This window comes from Bacillus rossius, chromosome 8 (assembly GCF_032445375.1).
Source record: "Bacillus rossius redtenbacheri isolate Brsri chromosome 8, Brsri_v3, whole genome shotgun sequence".
NCBI classification, from domain to species: Eukaryota; Metazoa; Arthropoda; class Insecta; order Phasmatodea; family Bacillidae; genus Bacillus; species Bacillus rossius.
The window spans coordinates 11,973,903-11,992,507 of NC_086336.1; the positions used below are offsets into that span (position 1 = coordinate 11,973,903).

The 18,605-nt window shown below is 36.1% G+C and overlaps 1 protein-coding gene across 1 annotated transcript in view; it reads right to left on the reverse strand.

The window, feature by feature from the left end:
• The window catches only part of LOC134535519 (calexcitin-1), a 251,399-nt gene that overhangs the window by 145,406 nt on the left and 87,388 nt on the right, over positions 1-18,605 (reverse strand). The window lies entirely within an intron of this gene.

Below are 18,605 nucleotides of genomic sequence, written 5' to 3' on the forward strand. Positions count from 1 at the left end.
AGCTTAAGACACTTGGTGAACATTTTAGGTCCTCGATAGTCAAGAAGTAAGTATTGTAACTGAAGAGTGCACCTTGGAGCTTTTCATCACACTTACGAGTTTAATGAGGCCTCTTACTGCACAGAATAATAAACAAGCCATTAATTAAAGACAACATGACTCCTACTTGCACAAGCAAGCCAACGAACACCCGGGTTAGCTGATATCCCCCATCCCCAACCCCACCATTGTAAAAAAAATAAACTTTTAATAATAGAACTAAGCAACAAACGACAACTGTATATTACTTATATTGGAGCGTGAGAGATCTTTATCCTTAAAACAAAAAATTTGCGCATCACCATCTCAAAAACCCATTACTGTACTCGGTCTCAGATTATCAGCTGATTTATAGTATGCCCATAGAAGAATGCCCCAGTTATAAATTTAATGGTATCAACTGTAAGTGTTGTAGAGTGTGGGTTCAAGGTCACAAATCAAAGTAACTCAAACAGTTTTAGATGAGCGAATGCGCAAGTACTGCTTTATTTTCTTCCTTGCAGCGTCACCTATGTGGAAATAATGGCTATTTCCCAATTAGTAGAGGGTGAACCTGTAAAATTTATTCGCAAACCGGATAAAGCCCCTCCCCATTGGAATCTATTTATTTGAAAGTGGTTGAACATCTAAATCCCTGACCGTTGGACTGGTAGTAATGTTAGAGACGACAGATCTCTTTTTCGCTGGCCTTTGCGTTTACCTGATATAACGCCATGATTTTTTTTCGCATTTGGGTTTTATAAAATATCGAGAATATGTTCCGCCGCTACCTAATGATTTGCCAGAGTCGAGACTCACAATTGAAGAGAACTTCTATTACTCCGGACGTGTTAACCACGGCGTGGGAAGAATTGGATGATTGGTTGGATGTATGCCGTATAACTAAAGGTGCACATATTGGAAATTTGTAGTAAAAACTAGATTAGTTTACCTTTAGTTTGATGTATGATTTGTTGTAAATATTACAAACTAACCTGTTATATTATACAATTGAAACTGGAACATTCTTTTATGGACAGCCGGTCAAAGTTGTAAAAGCTGCTGAATGCATTTCACTCAGTAAAATGACAGCTTAAAAGCAGTCGTTTTCTAGATATCTTCACAGTACAAATAATGATCTTGTAAATATAATCAACGACGTTGAACTTTAAATTTAAAACAAACATGTTACACTGTTTGCTTCAAAAACATTAAAAAATAAAGCTATTGACAGTGATGGTCACGATATCCCCTCTCCCAAATTGAAATATAATTTCAGTTTCTCTGATAACGTTTTGGCGTGGTTGACATCATACTTTTTCAGAAGGTACCTTCACCATGTTAAAGTCAATAAAATCAAATAAAGCAAATCATGATTCGAATACGTGAATGGGTTGCAATATTGTATCAATAACCAGCATTGTTAGAGACAAAATTGTATGGTTTTATTTTTGAGATAATTTCGGTTTTTAAACAGGAGAATTCGATGCTATTGTTTTTATTTTTATGCATGTTTATTCATAATAATAGTGTATTAACCAACAAATACGAAACTAAAAAATTCTTTACTACATATTTCACTAAAGAAAATAAAATAATTAATTAGTAATAACCATATAAAGATCTTAAATACTCAGAAAAATTAAACATAATAAATAAAAGTTTTGTTTGTTTTAAAAAAGTTTGAACGTCAATAATGTAAAAACATGTTGCTAATAAGAGATGGAATAATCAAACAACGCATTAACATTTTTAATTTGAATATATTTCGTTTATACATTTTTGGTACACAATTCATGCTAAATAAATAACATTCAATGAATTTACCACAGTAAAAGATAAAATGCTTTTAATTTGAGTTAAGGTTTTTAGAAAAATTTTACCGTATGTAGTATTATTTTGTATGTAGGTAGCATTTTTCTCTTCGTGTGAAAATTTCGTTCCATGGTGCGCACGCATCGTAAACATTCACTCTCATCATTTTATCATAAATTGCCTAAATAAGTAAAACTTAAAAATAATAAACTCACGTAAACTGTTAAGGTGGCCATCTGGCTAACGCTTCAGCAAACAGTTTTAAATATTTAACAGGTGTGTCATTTGGTTTGCTGTCGTAGTTTCATTTTATAGTTGTGTAACAAACATTCAAAACACTTAATTTCACAAATTTTCACATGTACACATAAGAATAATTTTAAAATTATCTTAAAAGTATTCAGTTAATTTGTTTATTAAAATTCGTATGAGAATATATGAATATGGTAATATAAAACATTGTTGATCGTATTTATTATCCTGAAGATACTTTCAAGCAAGTAACGGAATGTGAGAACAAAGTAACAGTTTTTTTACTATGAAGTCCATTGTATGTATGAATCCACCATTTCATTGACATGTCCACTGAATGAAAAATGCCAACTGTTATTTCTCCTCGATGAAAATGTACATGACACTCTGTTAGGCCCATTGTGTTGGTCCACGCGCCAATAAATTCTCTGCGCGTGATTCTAAAGCAACGCGGACACAGATAAATAAATAAATACATTTTGCCGTTCGCTCCACCTGACCCGGCAGATTTAATGACACTGCAAGAGAAAACACTCTGGACAAAACAAAAAAATAAACCATAGTGTTCTTGTTCCATGTATAATATTTATATGACCTTCAAAAAGTTGGAGAGCAGTTGGTGATAAAAATCAGGTGAATGGTAGCTTAATTCAGGAAAGGCATAAGATGGTAAGGATAGTATGTTGCATGTAACCGGACGCACCCATTTCCCAAACGTTACTTGTAAAGCTACATTCACCTTAAAAGTAATTTTTTTTGGTACTTTTACAATGACAGTCCTTCGAAACTCAGTTGCCAACGATATCATTTGTAAAATTGCAGGAGAAAAGCTTTGTACCATTTGCCTTGCAGTTTTTTCAAATGATATCTTGGCATCTTGGTTTTCAAGGAGTTTCCTTGTGGGAAGTGCTAACTTTTTTTTAACGGTTAATGGATTTTATCCATAAACACTGACAAAACCACGCGTAGTTGCATACAAACACTCTGACAACGACAGCGGCAGAGGAATACGTGGATCTCTGTTCCTCAGGGGCGAATCCAAGGCAGGGCAACCGGGCTATCACTCATCGCCCTGCGCCGGTACTTTACATTATTATTTATTGACGTGACAACGTCTAATAAATCGATGAACGCCGGCTGCACGCATGAAAAAGTGTCCCGTTACGCACATTTTCCCGTTACGCTGTGTCCCGTTACTCTCATTTTATATTGCTCTTTGCTAACCTGAACCTCCTAGCATTGCGACCGAGTCCGTGGCGTAGTTCTGTTTTCATGCATTTAAATGTAACATTTTCATTGCTCTTTGCTAACCCGTTCCTCCTAGCATTGCTGCAGAGTCCGTGGCGCAAATATATTATTTTTGACTGCATCTTGGTGTTGGGCAAGCCATTTTCCTCCACATCATCCTTGAAACACTCCCATTCGTTTCCTAATTTTCCTAACATCGTCCTATCCTTAACATAATAACACAGATTGGAAGAAGTTAAATAGCAAACATGTATAAAAGTTATAGTTAAAATAATCTTTTCGTAAAAGTAATAAACATATTTGAATTAATGAGTGCAAATAAAAGTAAATTTATCAATTAAATTGTAGATTTTATTTCACCCCTTCTTTGTATCCATACAAAATAGTGATAATTCAATAAAAATTATTCGATTTTATTCATAAAAGTATGCAATCATTTCAGCAATGTTTTGTTATGACGTTGTCACGTTAAACTATCGTCCGTAAACCGTCTTTACAGGCAACCAATTTTTTTTATTATTTATCCAGTGTTCTGTTAAAAATATCGACAATGGGAATAGGAAAGACACTTTTTTTTTTATTTTCTTGTAACTTAATGTGCTAGTCAATTGACTATATCAATTCACAATTTCGTATTGGAATAAAACTTTCAAAGATTTTACTGCCACATATAAAATACAGGAAGTTTGATCTTAGAGCATTAATAAAATGGACCCGAAAACAATTTACCAGGAAAGAATATCAAGATATCTTAGGATAAAGGAACAAAACCATTGTCGAAATTTAAGTTCTAGGATGGCTTTAAAAGTATCTGAAAGAGTATTTCGTAAGAGTTATTAAAGTTAAAAAAACCCAGAACCCAGTAAGTCTGGGTACACTGGTGTTGTGCTACTGCTCTAATGACTGTCCAGTTTGAGACAAGTTACTTGACACAGACTATGTGCATTCATGAAATGCTCTTTACACATGCTCATTTGTGTCACGTAGGAAACAAAAAAAGCTATGGAGCTCTTTTACGACGTTTAATCATCATTAGTTTAGAAAGGCTAACAAACAGAATGAATATAATCATGTTAATCTTCAGTGATTTTCAACTCATTCAAACAGTTACATGTAAGAAAATGCACGAAAGAATTTTTCCCTAAACAGGAATAAAATTTATTTTAGTTTGTTGTGTGATTATTTAACGCAATGAAATATTTTTTTTCCTGTGATTGTCATTTTTAAATTGTATTTATATTTCTTATGAAAATCGAATTTTCGTACACTGAAATGCTCGTTAATTAATCTTTAAAATTTTTTTTAACAAAGTAACTGTAAACGCATAACAATAAATCTGTAAAGATTTAAATTTTTCCTCAGACTCAAAAATAATACGGGACGTAAGCTGGTATTCCGCAGGAAAAATTCACCATTCCCTCATTTAGCTCCTTGTACAATTTCGAACTTATACTAAAGCGAAATCGCCTACAGTTATACGATAACAGAATGTTAAGTGCCTTCGCAGCCTCTAGCCAATGGAGCCTCTCCCTCTGTCCCTCTGTCCCGACTTGCACGGCTCGCCGGCGAAGGTGTGGACCTTGGGGAACAAAGACAGGGTTTCTGATTGGCCCGTTTAGTGGCCTACAATGGCCGGAGGCCCCTGGACACCGAATGGACGCGCAAGAACCATCACAATGGCCGTTTACGCAATTAACATGCTGAGCGAGCCGACCGGATGCTAGCTGTTGAAAAGATTATTTCGCTCTCTCTTTCTCTGAGAGCTTTAAAACTGTTTCATTTATTCTCAATTATTTTCTCTCTCTCTCTCTCCTCCCTCCCATTCCCACTTTTTTATTTCCTTGATTTTTACAACCTTAGCGGTTCTGTGGGGATAATTTCCTCTAAAGATTTTTTGAGACCGCATGCATGCAAGAAAAAAACTTGTATATTGCCAATAATTTTTATTGCCTTGGATTTAAAAGAATATTATCAAAGAAAAATCATGATTATTAATCACAAGTAATATTAAAAGTTAATAAGATAAATTTGAATATCAAAAACCTTGCAGTTACAAGGCAAGTTGAGGGTAACGAAGCTTTCCGGGCAAAGAAGCAATGAAACACATGGCAATAAGCGAAATTGCGATGAGAGATAATTTGAGCCCTTTACCCCAGCCCCGCATTCCCACCAATTTCCCATCCTGGGTAAAACACTAGGGAGAGAAAAGCCAGACCGTGGGGTGGGGCATGTCAGCGGGGCTAAAATTGAGATTCGGAACCGTGAGATACGAGGCCGGAGAGACGAGGGAACATAATTTAATATCAGGTACCTTCCGTCGGTCCGGTCGGACCTCCCCCCCTCACTCCCACCCCGCCCTAAAGCCGGCATCTGCCGAACATTTGACTCGCAAAATTCGGGCCGGCCGTCACAGGAGACTTGGCCTCCGTGAGATTGGCAGCCCTGAGTTACTGCCGCGTACAATCGCTACGCTTAAAGGGGAGAGAAAGGAACAAAAAAGAAAAACCCAGTGTTTGTTACAACCTTTCATATGCATTCATATTATTTTTAAATTTGAAAATTGACAATTTACGTTCGTTTAAGCAGAAATAAAACATTTAAAAATTAAAAAAAGAAGTTTTTCAGCACTTACCAGATATGTGTAAGATCTAACCTCGGTAACGATAAAATTCACGTGTTCTCTTGTTTGCAAATACAGTTAAATTTAGAAACTCGGACACGAAATTTAACGTACAATTCTTTTAAAATAACTGCATGTCCCCGTGTCATACAAATGTTACATATTCAAACATTTTGTACGTTACTAACTTTAAATAAAAATTTAAAATTGAATTATTTCGTATACAAAAATGAATGTAAACTTAGGTACACACGTTAAAAGTTATACTTCTATAACATTGTTAAAATGTTAAAATTTGAAAATACATAATTTAACTCTTAAGTATATGCTTGAAAATTGGATTTTGCCTAAACGACTGAAATTAGTCTGTAAATGCTACCAACAAATAAACTTTAAACTTAATGAGTTGATTAAACATTTAAGATCCAACAGTGAAAATTTCATTACAAAATTCTTACTATTCATGTTGTAGATTATTTGTGGGCTTACAATTTGTACACTTTTATGAGCGTTGCACTATCTCTACATTTCAATGTTTACTTAAGGTTGTCAAAATTGTAATAGCAGTATTAAAACGTATGTCATTATTTCTGTTTATGACTACAATTTATAACATACAGTATTAAAGGATAGTTGTACTATTTAGAAGTTTTATTATTTAATATCTATGCACGGTATAAATTGTGTGATGTTAACGAAAACTATAGGCTACGTATACGTTTCAACATCTTTTCGAGTTTTCTCGGATTTCTACGGATGTCAGCACCGTGTTTACATATTTCAGTTTTGATCGACTTCCGTCCCAATGTATTACTCCTACCAAATGTCGTATACCAAAAGCTAAGATGTTGAACCAAAAAACAGTGTGTCTTGACAATACTATTAAAGTTGCAGTTATTCCCAAATAACAGTGTTTTCGCAGAGAAAATATTTCTAACCGTCAGTCATTATTAACTGAGTCATTTACTACTTGATATACTATGATTTAATGGATACAAAAGTTTGAAAACTAAAAGATAGAATATTTAATAGTATTAAACTGTTTAAACCAGGATGGCGCGTTTTGGTTACTACTTTATCCTTTCAGGTTGATTTACAATTGTTAACACAAGATATAACTTTTATGAGGATATTAATGCAAACACACAACCCACAAAAAAATAAACGTACTCAATTTGAACAAAAATATAAAAATACAATTATTCACACAATTTTCACACGTTTCACCTTCTCCCCTTCCTTATGGGCGGTATTTCAAAATTAAACTTATATAACCTAGTGTATAAGTGATCAAAATATGTTACTTATAACAATTGTTCCAGAGAATTCCCTTCTGTAGTTTTCGTGCAGTGCCTGATCAAACAGACCAAAATACGAATAAAATTCTATGAAATTATAAAACCTATGGTGAATAACTACAGCAGCGTTGTAAGTTTGATACTCAATAATTTAATCAATATAGTTACAGCCTTCTGTAATGTAAATAATATGAAGAATTTCTATAAAATGACCAAGAAATCTTAAAAATTTATTTAATGAATGTTATAAAATATAGAACCATTTAAAAATATTCATACTGGTACTTGCCAAAAATACTTGCAAAACTGCTTAAGAATGCTGTCCAAAGTTAAATTAAAATAGTATTTAATACCAACATAAATTCAGCCCATTTTACTGCACAAAAAATAGGAATATAATATTGATATAGGAAAAATCCTCCATCAGCAGCAGAAAGGAACTCCCAGCCAAATGAGCGCACGTGTCGCACCAATGGTGGGCTATGGAACGGCAGGTTATCTCTCGTGCGCGGTGCGCTAGGTGTTGTCGGGCGTCACCCGGGCCTACTGATCACGAGACAGGCAGGTCCATCCCTAAGAGCGGCGGCGGCAGATGCGCTGGTCATCAGCCTGATTGCCCGCGCCTTCGCCGACAGGAGTGCGACAAGGGAACACCCCCCCACTCCACCCGGGGAACACCCCCCACCACCGCTGTCCCGGGGACTGGACCGGAGACGACCATCCCTCACAAAGAACCGCCCGCCCCGCCATTGTCCTGCGCGGCTTCACCCCGAGACACGTTGGGCCTTTAGTTGCGATGGCGAGTCCAGGCTTCTCTACACGAATGATAGCCTGCCGAGCGACAAGAGGGATAGAGATCAAGAGGGAAACAGTACAAGAGTGCTGCAGAAAAGAGGGAAAACAAACTGACATTTAGTTACAGAGAGACAGTGACAGTGAGAGTAACATAGATAGACAAAAATAAACTGACAGTGACAGAGAGAGAGAGACATAAAGAATCATATAGATAAAGTGACATTGAGGAGTTGCGTGGCTTCTGCGTTGTAGCCGCGTCTAAGACGAATATATCATCGACGTTTCGGTCGACGCTGCAGTTGCTATCATCAGAGTGGCAGTTACCTACTGAAGTTCTTGGAAAGTCTCCTACATTTTAATACTCTCGCCTGATCAGCCCGCAGCTGCAGCCAATAGGGTAACACTCCATTCTCAGGCGAGAGTATTGAAAGGCAGGAGAACTTCCAAGAACCTCGGTACGTAAATGCTGTCCTGATGATGGTAATTGCAACGTTGACTGAAACGTCGGTGAAACCTTCCTCCTCGACGCGGTTACAAACCAGGTGCTAAGCATCTTCAGACAATGGCCGCCAAAGCCTGCGAATTTTAATGACAAAAAGAGTTACATGGATAGTGTGACAATGCCATGAAGAGGGTGACATAGAGCGAGGGTGACAGAGAGAGTGACATATATAGTGACATAAAGAGTGGAAAATGCAGAGAAAAAGTGAGAGAAGAATACCTCATTTGATATCCTCAGTTTAAGGCAGCAATTCACAACTAACTTTTTTTCCTGGTAAATAAGCCCGATGGCAGACTGACCAAGCTATATAGGGTCCTCGGAAGCGATTAACTCATCTGGTAATGATGGTGGGTTCCATCTCGGCAGATCTCAAAATTTACCCATGATCGTAGAGTCGTACCCAAGTGGTTCGAAGTTCACTTTATCTTAGAGTCACCTTCACCTCTAAGCCTCTGTGTTTGATCATGTGACGTATAAACCCTACCTTTGCCTTCAGCAAACACGTTTGTAAGCCCAAAACCACCGTGGGCCTTCAGGAAAATTAATTATTTCAGACAACAGAGAGCTCGGGTAGGTTTATACCCAGGAGGGGTTTACCGTCAATATTATAAGTTTCAATTCGCGTTCCAATGTTTATCGGAACTAAACAATATTCCGATCGTCAGGGAGACATTATACGCTCGCGGGGGGTGTTTAAAACAACCTCGATATCCGATATAGTTAAGAAGCTGGAGTGAGTAAAATCAAATTCGCTTCAAAAACAGTTTGCTCTCTCTTTAGCGTGTAGTGTCCCACCAGGTAGTGGAGGAGGTACAGTAAAATGTCTTTAATCCGGCACATACAGGACCACGGCCTTGCCGGATTAGCGAATGGCCGAATTATAGATTGTCATTATTGTTTTAACGGAAATACCAAACACAATTAATTATTAATATGCAGTATAAAAAAATACAGATGTGCGTTGGTGTTCTTCAAAAAATCGTTACAGGAATACACCCTTGAAATGTGCAGTAACTCGCTAGACAAGAGGAAACATTACTGAAATGAAAACCGACAGTATCGATAACCCAAGATCGAACTAAAAACGCCGGCCACCCAGAAATGCCAAACAGCGGCTAAGATCAACAGCCGGAATCCACCCGAAATAAAAATTAAAGGCGAGCGGGTTCTTTGGTGCCGGATTACAGAATGTGCTGAACCATAGAATGCCGGATTAACGACCGTTCACTCTACCTCGTTATAAGCGGGCGCGGAAAACACAGAGCGGACCCCCGCTGCTAACACACGACCCACCTCTTCCTCTACCAGGTGATAAACATTCTAGAACGTCCGAGCATTTACCCGCCCGCAATTACCTCCCCTCCCCCACTACTTAATGGCTCAGGTGGCAGGTCGGCGTAAAGAGTGTTCTTTCCGTTTTAGGACATTATTGTATAATTACTGCAAACACCTTTAAGCTTCTAGGATTATTAAGTCTTAATATTGTTACGCGCAATCAGGAAGACCACGACGCTCCCCCCCCCCCCCTTCCCAAAAACACAGCGAAAGAAGTGCGTGTCACCTGGCCATTACCATCCTGACAATCACGGTCTTCCTCCTCCTTCCCCGCATCACCCTCCACAAGGCAACGGTCAATGGAGCGCGGGCCAGTCCGGCGGCGTGAGGTCTGGATAATTCTAGGGTCGTCACTTCGTGGGATGCGCGAGGCTTGCGTCGTGGGGTCAGGGTCACTTGCGACGTGCAACGCGGCTTGTAGCTGCCTCCACGCCTGACCTGCGCGGGTGTAAGACGGCACCAGCCGACCAGAGGAGAGAGACACCTACCGAGGGAGGAGTCTCTCTGGTAGCGACAGTAGCGACAGTAGCGACAGTGCGGGACGTGTTGCGGCGCGGCGTGGGCAGAGTGAGTGGACAGAGACTTACAGAGGTGGCGAGCCACTGTCAATCCAGGCTGCAAGGTTAATGTTTAATTGATAGGGGTGAGTCTGATTTTGCGGGCAGTGATCAGAATGTCTGTTGTATTTAAAAAAATTATATTTAAGTAATTGCGATATCCTATTCGGACATGTTTTCCCGCTTGTAAAAATATATTTAAATCGTATACATTTTTTTGAATGATAAATTAAAGAATTTGAAGTTAAAGGCAATTTATTCAAATGAAATTTATTTAATTTTACCTTACCATTGAAAATATAATGATTAAAAACAATTCTGCTATCGATATGATTATCATTATTTGTACGCCTCCAAAACGTTTAAAACGTAACTTTGCTAACTTATTATGTAAAAAAAGTCAGCTAATTTATATGTAATTATGTGAAATCTTAGCCAATCGAAAGTGTAGATGTTTAAAAAGTGTTTGAAGTACATATACAATTCTGACCAGCAACGCCTTAACTTCCGAACGCGCTGTGCTAGCCCGGACGAACAGAGGACGAGGCAGAAGTAGAAAACGGAAGAAAGAGGGAGAAAGGGGGATTCGGATTATTCCTTGTTGTTGTCCAGGGCTTAGCCCATGATTCAATTACCGGCAGCGCACAGAGCAGCTGGCGAATAAAAAAAAATACGCAAATCTCCATCACCCGGAATCCGCGAGGAGCAAAAATACACACCGTTCGAAAACCTTTCCCTCCAAACCTCCCATATTTTTTTTATTTCTCCTCTTCTTTTCACAGCCTTACGCCCACACCACTTAAATCATTCCCCACCCATTTTTTTTTTTACTTCTTCCTCGCTGCGTTCTCATACGCCATGCCCGAATACCCAAACGTGGTCGGTTTATTTCTGACACGCCGATGTTACAAAGCAGTCGCTCTCAAAGAGACGGACTTTTTGTCCATTCGCAGCGCAGCAGATCAGATGAAAAAAAAAAAGGGGGGGGAGGGGTTGTCTCTTTGACCGTTCGAGGGACTGGCCATCTCTTGAGTGTTCCGGAGTGGAACTGACTTACAAATGCATTCGTTATAAAGTACACTACCGAATTTTATAATGTTTTTTTTAATGATTTCATACAAGATTTAATCAACGAAATTTTCACGTGTGGTGTATTTACTGTAAATATGCTATGCCATGTTTAGTGAAAATGGAACCAAATGTTCTAGGTTAATTTGAACATAAATATAACTAGTGTGGGTAGCAATGATAATGAAACTAACTCAAAATTCATAAATTCTTTTATGATAGAATTTGAAGGCATAAATAAATAAATAAATAAATAAATAAATAAATAAATAAATAATATAACATATATGTAAAAAATTTGTATTTTTTAAATAAGCTAAAATATTAAAGTTCCGAATTTATAATTGTACTTGATTTGCTTAGCAGGCTTGTTTGATACTAAGTTATGTTGGAAATAACAATATTTAAAAATAGTTAATTTACTTAGATATTTAAAAAAAACTAGCAGATATTAAAAGTTAAAAAAAATGTTAGGTGAAATTTGGCAAAATATTATCATTTTTTTTTTTAAATTTTGTGATAAATTAAAGCCATTCTTGCTATTAAATTGAATTAATCTTTATGTCTGGGTGTTGCGTAATATTTTTAGTAAATTGCTAAAGTGATTTTTTTTTCTCGCAAGAAAGGCATCTTTTATGTAGTTTTATAGTTGATCAGTGATTAAAGGAAGCTTAAACAAACAAATTTGCTTCCAAGATAAACTAATTACAGTAAAGTTATTATAGTTTTACAACACATTCACAATTTATTTATTTTTCTACATTTAATAGCACTAATAATTCTTTGAAAGAAAAACATATCAAATGTTTTAACATTAAAAGGCCAATGAGACGTAAATCTTGCCTTAACGAAACATTTTGGTTTCTTTCTGGGACTATTTACAAGGAACTAGGCTTCTTGGCTAGACTGATGGAGCACAGAAAATTGTGCTGGAGAGTAACAAATTAGTTTAATGTAAAAGTTACTTTGGCCACATTATACCCACACACATTTCTCGTTCAAACTATGAAGCTTGTTACACTAAGGTAGTTATGTTTTTAATAAACACTATTAGTATAAAATACTATGATCGTAAAATGAATTACTTTTAGTGTGTGTAACGTATAGACCGATACAATATGCTGAATTGAATCATACACAGAATATTTTTTTTTTTACATTTACAAAATATCTCTTTGGAAAAGAGTTCCCAAAAAAATATTTGTAATATTACACGAAAACTACTGTAAATTTTTACAACGCATTTCTATGATTATATCTTGCATGTATAAAGTACTTTTTGGAAACAACAATGAACATTTATAGTCACGCATAAGAAAATTCACAATTTTGATCACTGTTTAATAAAACTACATTATTTTTAAACCATGGAAAAATTAATCGAATATTCAACAATTGGCCTTTATTTTTTTTATCATTACTATTAATGTGCTTAGCGCATAATCTATTCAGGGAACGGTTTACAAATAACTTTAAATAATGAAGGAACTGGTAAAACACAAAACATAAATGCCCTAAAAAGAATCTAAATCCAGTAGTAATGCGAACATTTTTTTTGTAGTGATACATATATTTACATGTACGTGTACAAATACCTGTAATTTTACATGATGAATTCAATTCCAATTACAAAAAAACATACAGTGTAGTAGACCACATCGAATTATCTTCGAAACAATTACTTTTAATTATCGAATGTAATTTTTTTTTTTGTAATCCGGAACTTTACGCGTCTTTAAATATATTACAAGTATGTTTTAAAAATACAAAAATAAACTTAAGTTTCTTGCGTACTTTTTCCTCTGTTCATTACATTATCATCCATCTCTTTAGCGATTTTTCAGCCTCTACAACTCTTTCTATTTTCCTACAATGTTTTTAAAAAGCAATTATTTTTTTTTATCCGTAGCTACTTGGAATTTTATGACTGACGTGCACGAGACCCGAGTCTGTGTTCCGTTTCCTCCCACGACCAATCATCTCACGCTCTGAGTTTCCGAAGAGAATGGCTTCCGGGAATCGGTAGTACATGTCGGTATGGCGAAAGCGTTGATGCGTTAAGGAAATGTTTACACAGCACATTTTATGTTTTCCTTCCATGCCAGCCTGTCCTATACCATTGATTTTTTTTTATAAAACCTTGAGTATCATTCGCACATGCTGGACACTGTTCTATCCATACGCGTGTTGCATTTGTTGGACGAGAATTAGCATAGTTATGTTATGCAAGAATATGTATTTATAAAAACTGACTACTTTTCTTTTAAATAAACATAAAGTTTAACTATCAAACTGTTTATTAACTTTATGGAATGGTGATTTTCTCAAAACAAAAACTGAAGAGAAAGAGATTAATGAAACTTATTGCTGTGTAACGTTTTAGAAATTTGTACTATAAACCAAAATTAAAATTTGTAGCTATGTTTTTAGGTCCTAAGGATGGTTACGATCACATTGAATAAATCAAACAGAAAAAAACCACACATTCGTCATTTCACAAGTGAATGAGTCTTTTGTTTCATAGCATATTGAATATGAAAAATCACTTTAAGTTTAATAAATCTTAGCTGCGGAATCGTAAATTGCGGTATTATGCAAATAAGTTATATTAGAAAATATTGACCTAGATATTCGATAATATTAACCACAAGACTAAATAGACTGCTTATTATAATGTTTCTCGAGGATTTGGTTTTCAAAACTACTCGAACATATCATATAATATTACATTCATTTGAGAGTTTACTAGCACCCATGTTTTTGTTATAGGATAAATGATTGAATAAGAGTGCCGTTTTAAATAATGCAAAGAATTTTCTCCAATAATTTGAAGAGAAACAATACCAAAACCAATTAACTATAATAACGCATGCGTCTGTAATAATTCGTAAACGGAGTAACGTTTTACTATGCTCTTTGAACTATTTTAAAAATTAACCTCGATGGCTAATAAAGGGAATTTCACGTTCAGTACGGTAATTCTCTATCATGCACATTTTTAACTATATACAAATCTTTATAAAAAAAGGTCTAGTGAATGTAATAAAATAAAACGTCGAACTACTTTCCCTACTATGACATAAATCACGACACTTTCCAGCCTATGAAAATTTTAGATGTAACCAAACAACACTGAAAAACCAATTTTATTTAAGCGCACTGGACTATATTTGTGAAATTATTGAAATTATTGCTTTGTTTTTATCAGGCTGTAATGCAACTAAGTAAGAAAGAAATTTTCAACATTACTATATGGTGTAACAGATGTTGAAAAAAATAAATACTTATTTTGTAATATAGAGCAATTTTTTTTTTTAGTCCGTGAATTTCGTTTGACAAAATGTTTTAAATTTGTTTTTCTCAATAATGTAGATCGCAGTAACTTTGAAATACCTATCGGGCCGTAGGCTAAACTTAAGGAAAACGTAAAATTTTTTAATTCCTTCCCATAGTTTCAAGAGTAGCCCAAATGATGTTTTAATTAAACATTAATTTTACGTGTTTTCCTTCGCCGAGGTTAAGGCATATCAGGAGAGAGTTCGAATGCACTCGGTCACCAGGGCTGTCAGCAGCCACATCGTGCGAGGTGCTTGGGAGTGTAGTCGGGTCGTGGGAGCTCCGTGAAGGGGCGAGAGAGAGAGAGAGAGAGAGAATAGATAGAAGAGAGAGGGTTGTTGATGCGCCGGAGGAAGGCGGGAGGGCTCTAATCCGGACGATATCTTGGCGCGGTGGAACGGCTGCTCACTGGCGACGGGAATGTGACGGCAGTGCTCAGTATTTATCCCCCCTTTCCTTGCCATCCCTTCCACCCCCCTTTCTCATTCGGTGTCGCCGAAGTCCCAAGGGAGACGTTGTTCCCAGACTCCACTGGCGACGTCTTGAGATAGGGAAGCCCGCTCTTCAACTCCAGACGCGAGGCTACCGTCCTGTCAGCGACGGACGATGACTGACACGAATGCATAAAGAGCACAAAAAAGCCACTTTAATACTACCAGCGCTTGATTGAACAGTATACATCTGTTTACCTTACGCCACACTGTTAAAAAAAATTGGTTGTCTGTAAATTCGGTTTACGGACGACAGTTTAACGTGACAACGTCATAACAAAACATTGATGAAATGATTGCACACTTTTATGAATAAAATTGTATCATTTTAATTGAATTATCATTATTTTGTATGGATACAAAGAAGTAGTGAAATGAAATATACAATTTAATTGATAACTTTACTTTTATTTGCACTCATTAATTCAAATATGTTTATTACTTTAACGAAGAGATTATTTTAACTTTAACTTTTATACATGTTTGCTATTTAACTTCTTCCACTCTGTGTTATTCTGTTAAGGATAGGACGATGATAGGAAAAGTAGGAAACGAATGGGAGTGTTTCAAGTTTAATGTGCCTCGAAAAAGTCAAATCGATGGTTGTTCCAATCGATTGGAAGAGAGATAGATACGGCGCAAGCGTACAATGAGCGTAACGGGACACAGCGTAACGGGACAATGTGCTTTACGGGACACTTTTTCGTGCGTGCAGCCGGCGTTCATAGATTTATTAGACGTCACGTCAAAAAATTACAGTAAATTGGCGGACTTCCCAATGAAGAATTCATCTCACATAAACGAATAGTTCTTCGTAATTTCTGATAACTGGATATTTGTGGGAACTGCTAGGTATTTCAACTTCCAAACTCTATTTTTCTGTATATAAACAGGGTAAATGCACACGTCAAAGAATTAAAGTGTGCTGTTGCACGAGACTTAACTATTTTTGAATGTTTTTATTATATGGTTGCGGGTGTGGTTTAAATAAATGAAAAAAGGAATAATGAAATTAAAGCTTTAAAATAAATAAATTGGAATCTATGACAGCTAGAAAACTGATGTGTACCACAACGCCTCTTTACACTAACACCAAAAAATGTCATTGCAGGACTGCCACAAAGGTGAGGTTAGGTTAGGCTAGGTTAAGTTAGGTTAGGTTAGGTAAGGTTAGGCTAGGTTAAGTTAGGTTAGGTTAGGTAAGGTTAGGTTTGATTGCGGTATTTTGGCGTTAAGGTACATTTAAGAAACACACACAAATTCATTTAGTTGTTATTTCGGCGTTGTGGTACACAGCAGTTTTCTAGCTATCGGCGTTGTGGTCAATTTTGACATTAATGAAGACCCCTGAACATTTTGTAAAGCGGCATTCTTCGTAAATTTAAGGTGAAATATTTCAACAGTGCACATGCGTAAAGAACTGCGAGATTTTCTTTATTGCTTGGCGAATCTTCGCACACTCGAAAATCTCTGGTAATTGGATCACTGGTTGTTTTGACACGCCCTGAAGGACTATAGAAGCCAATGAGGAACTCACAGGCACACATCTGACCGAGTCAAGTGAGACCCGGAGAGAAGGTGGTCTGTGGCAGTAGCCAATGAACACGTGACATCGACTTGAGTACGCACAAGTTTGTGAATTCTAGTCTGGCACCAGGAAATAAAGCGAATTTTGCATGTCTCTACCTAAGGCATATACGAGGTAACAACTAAAATAAAGCTATCCAGCGGTTATCAATTAAAAATATATTTAATATGTTACAAGAACTGATGTATTGACAATACTTTTTTTTTACCTACATGTCAAGGGCTGACAAACGAAAGTCGTACCTTAGACAGTTAAGTCATAAAGCTAAAATGACCAAAAATAATTTTTTATTTCCTACACGAGCTTCTCCTAAATCGCAGTTTTCATTCATTTTGTCAATTAAAAACAAAACATTATTCATTCAGGATATTGGTTTTTATATCATCAATATTCCATACAAAATTCACCGCAAAGTTAAAAAATTATATGAAAACAACTACTCGCATTAAATTTTACGTCAAACAATTAAAGGGTTAAATAAATGTATCGTAGTATCCTACCGTCTCCAAAGTAGCGTCCTTATTGAGAGCTGCAAAAGGATCTGGCCGTACCTGAAAAAAAGAAAATTTCAAATTGAAGCTCATGGAAATAATCGTAGGTACATTTTTTACATACGTATGTACTAGACACGTTTTCTTAGACAATTAACAATGGTTATGAAATAGGACGATGGATATGATGAATAAAATAAAAATATGAAGATTCTAGTACATACCATAAATGACTAGTTAGTTGTAAGGCGCCCGTTGAAAAATTATGAACACAACCAACACTAACTTAATATGCACGAAATATTTATTACAAATTCAACTTATTTTAATATTGTTTATATCAAATTTATTTCTGGATTATATATATTATAAAAATATTCAACGAATTTGTTTTTAATGATAAACCTCTTGAATAACTACATAGAGCGTTAATTGTCTCTGGTTATTCAATAATGATCCTTTCTTGGATTTGATTCAATAAATACCTTCACTTGACATGCAATTCTTGATCGTGACAAAGCCCACATGCAGTTAGCCATGTGAAAATACTGGGGTCTCCAAATTGATGCCAACGTGATAAAATGACTGGTCTTGCGCCTTGTTTATTGTAATAGCGTACGCAGGAATTTTTGTAAATTGGCGACGTTTGAATGTAAAAGGCAATGTTGTGTCGGTTGGAGCGAGATGAATCCTAGAAATTAGAACTATATCATTGTAATTGCGCGTTGAAATGATTTTAGCTCTTCTCAAATTTAGTCCAGGCTCATCCACGATCTATCGCGTTCCATTGCAAAGTTATTTTTATGGTTCAAGTTTCTCAGCAAAATTATGACACCTTTTCTAAATTTATTTCAAAAGCTTATCGATGCAACGTAATTATTTTTACGGCAGCACCGTGATTTCATCAATAAAAATGAGAGAGGTGTATCTGTTAGTTGAAATAACTAATCTTTGCGTCACGGATTCGGCAGCGATGCTAGGAGGAACAGGTTAGCAAAGAGTAGTGAAAATGTTACACTGTAAGCGCATGAAAACAGAATTCATGCAGCGTTAAAGAGTCAGTCAGTCAGTCAGTGAGCCAGCGATGAGCGTATTTATATATATTTAAAAATATATTTATTAATCTTTAACTTGTAAACAATTGATAATGAAATTATTATTAATTATCGCAATGAAAATATAGAATTATTA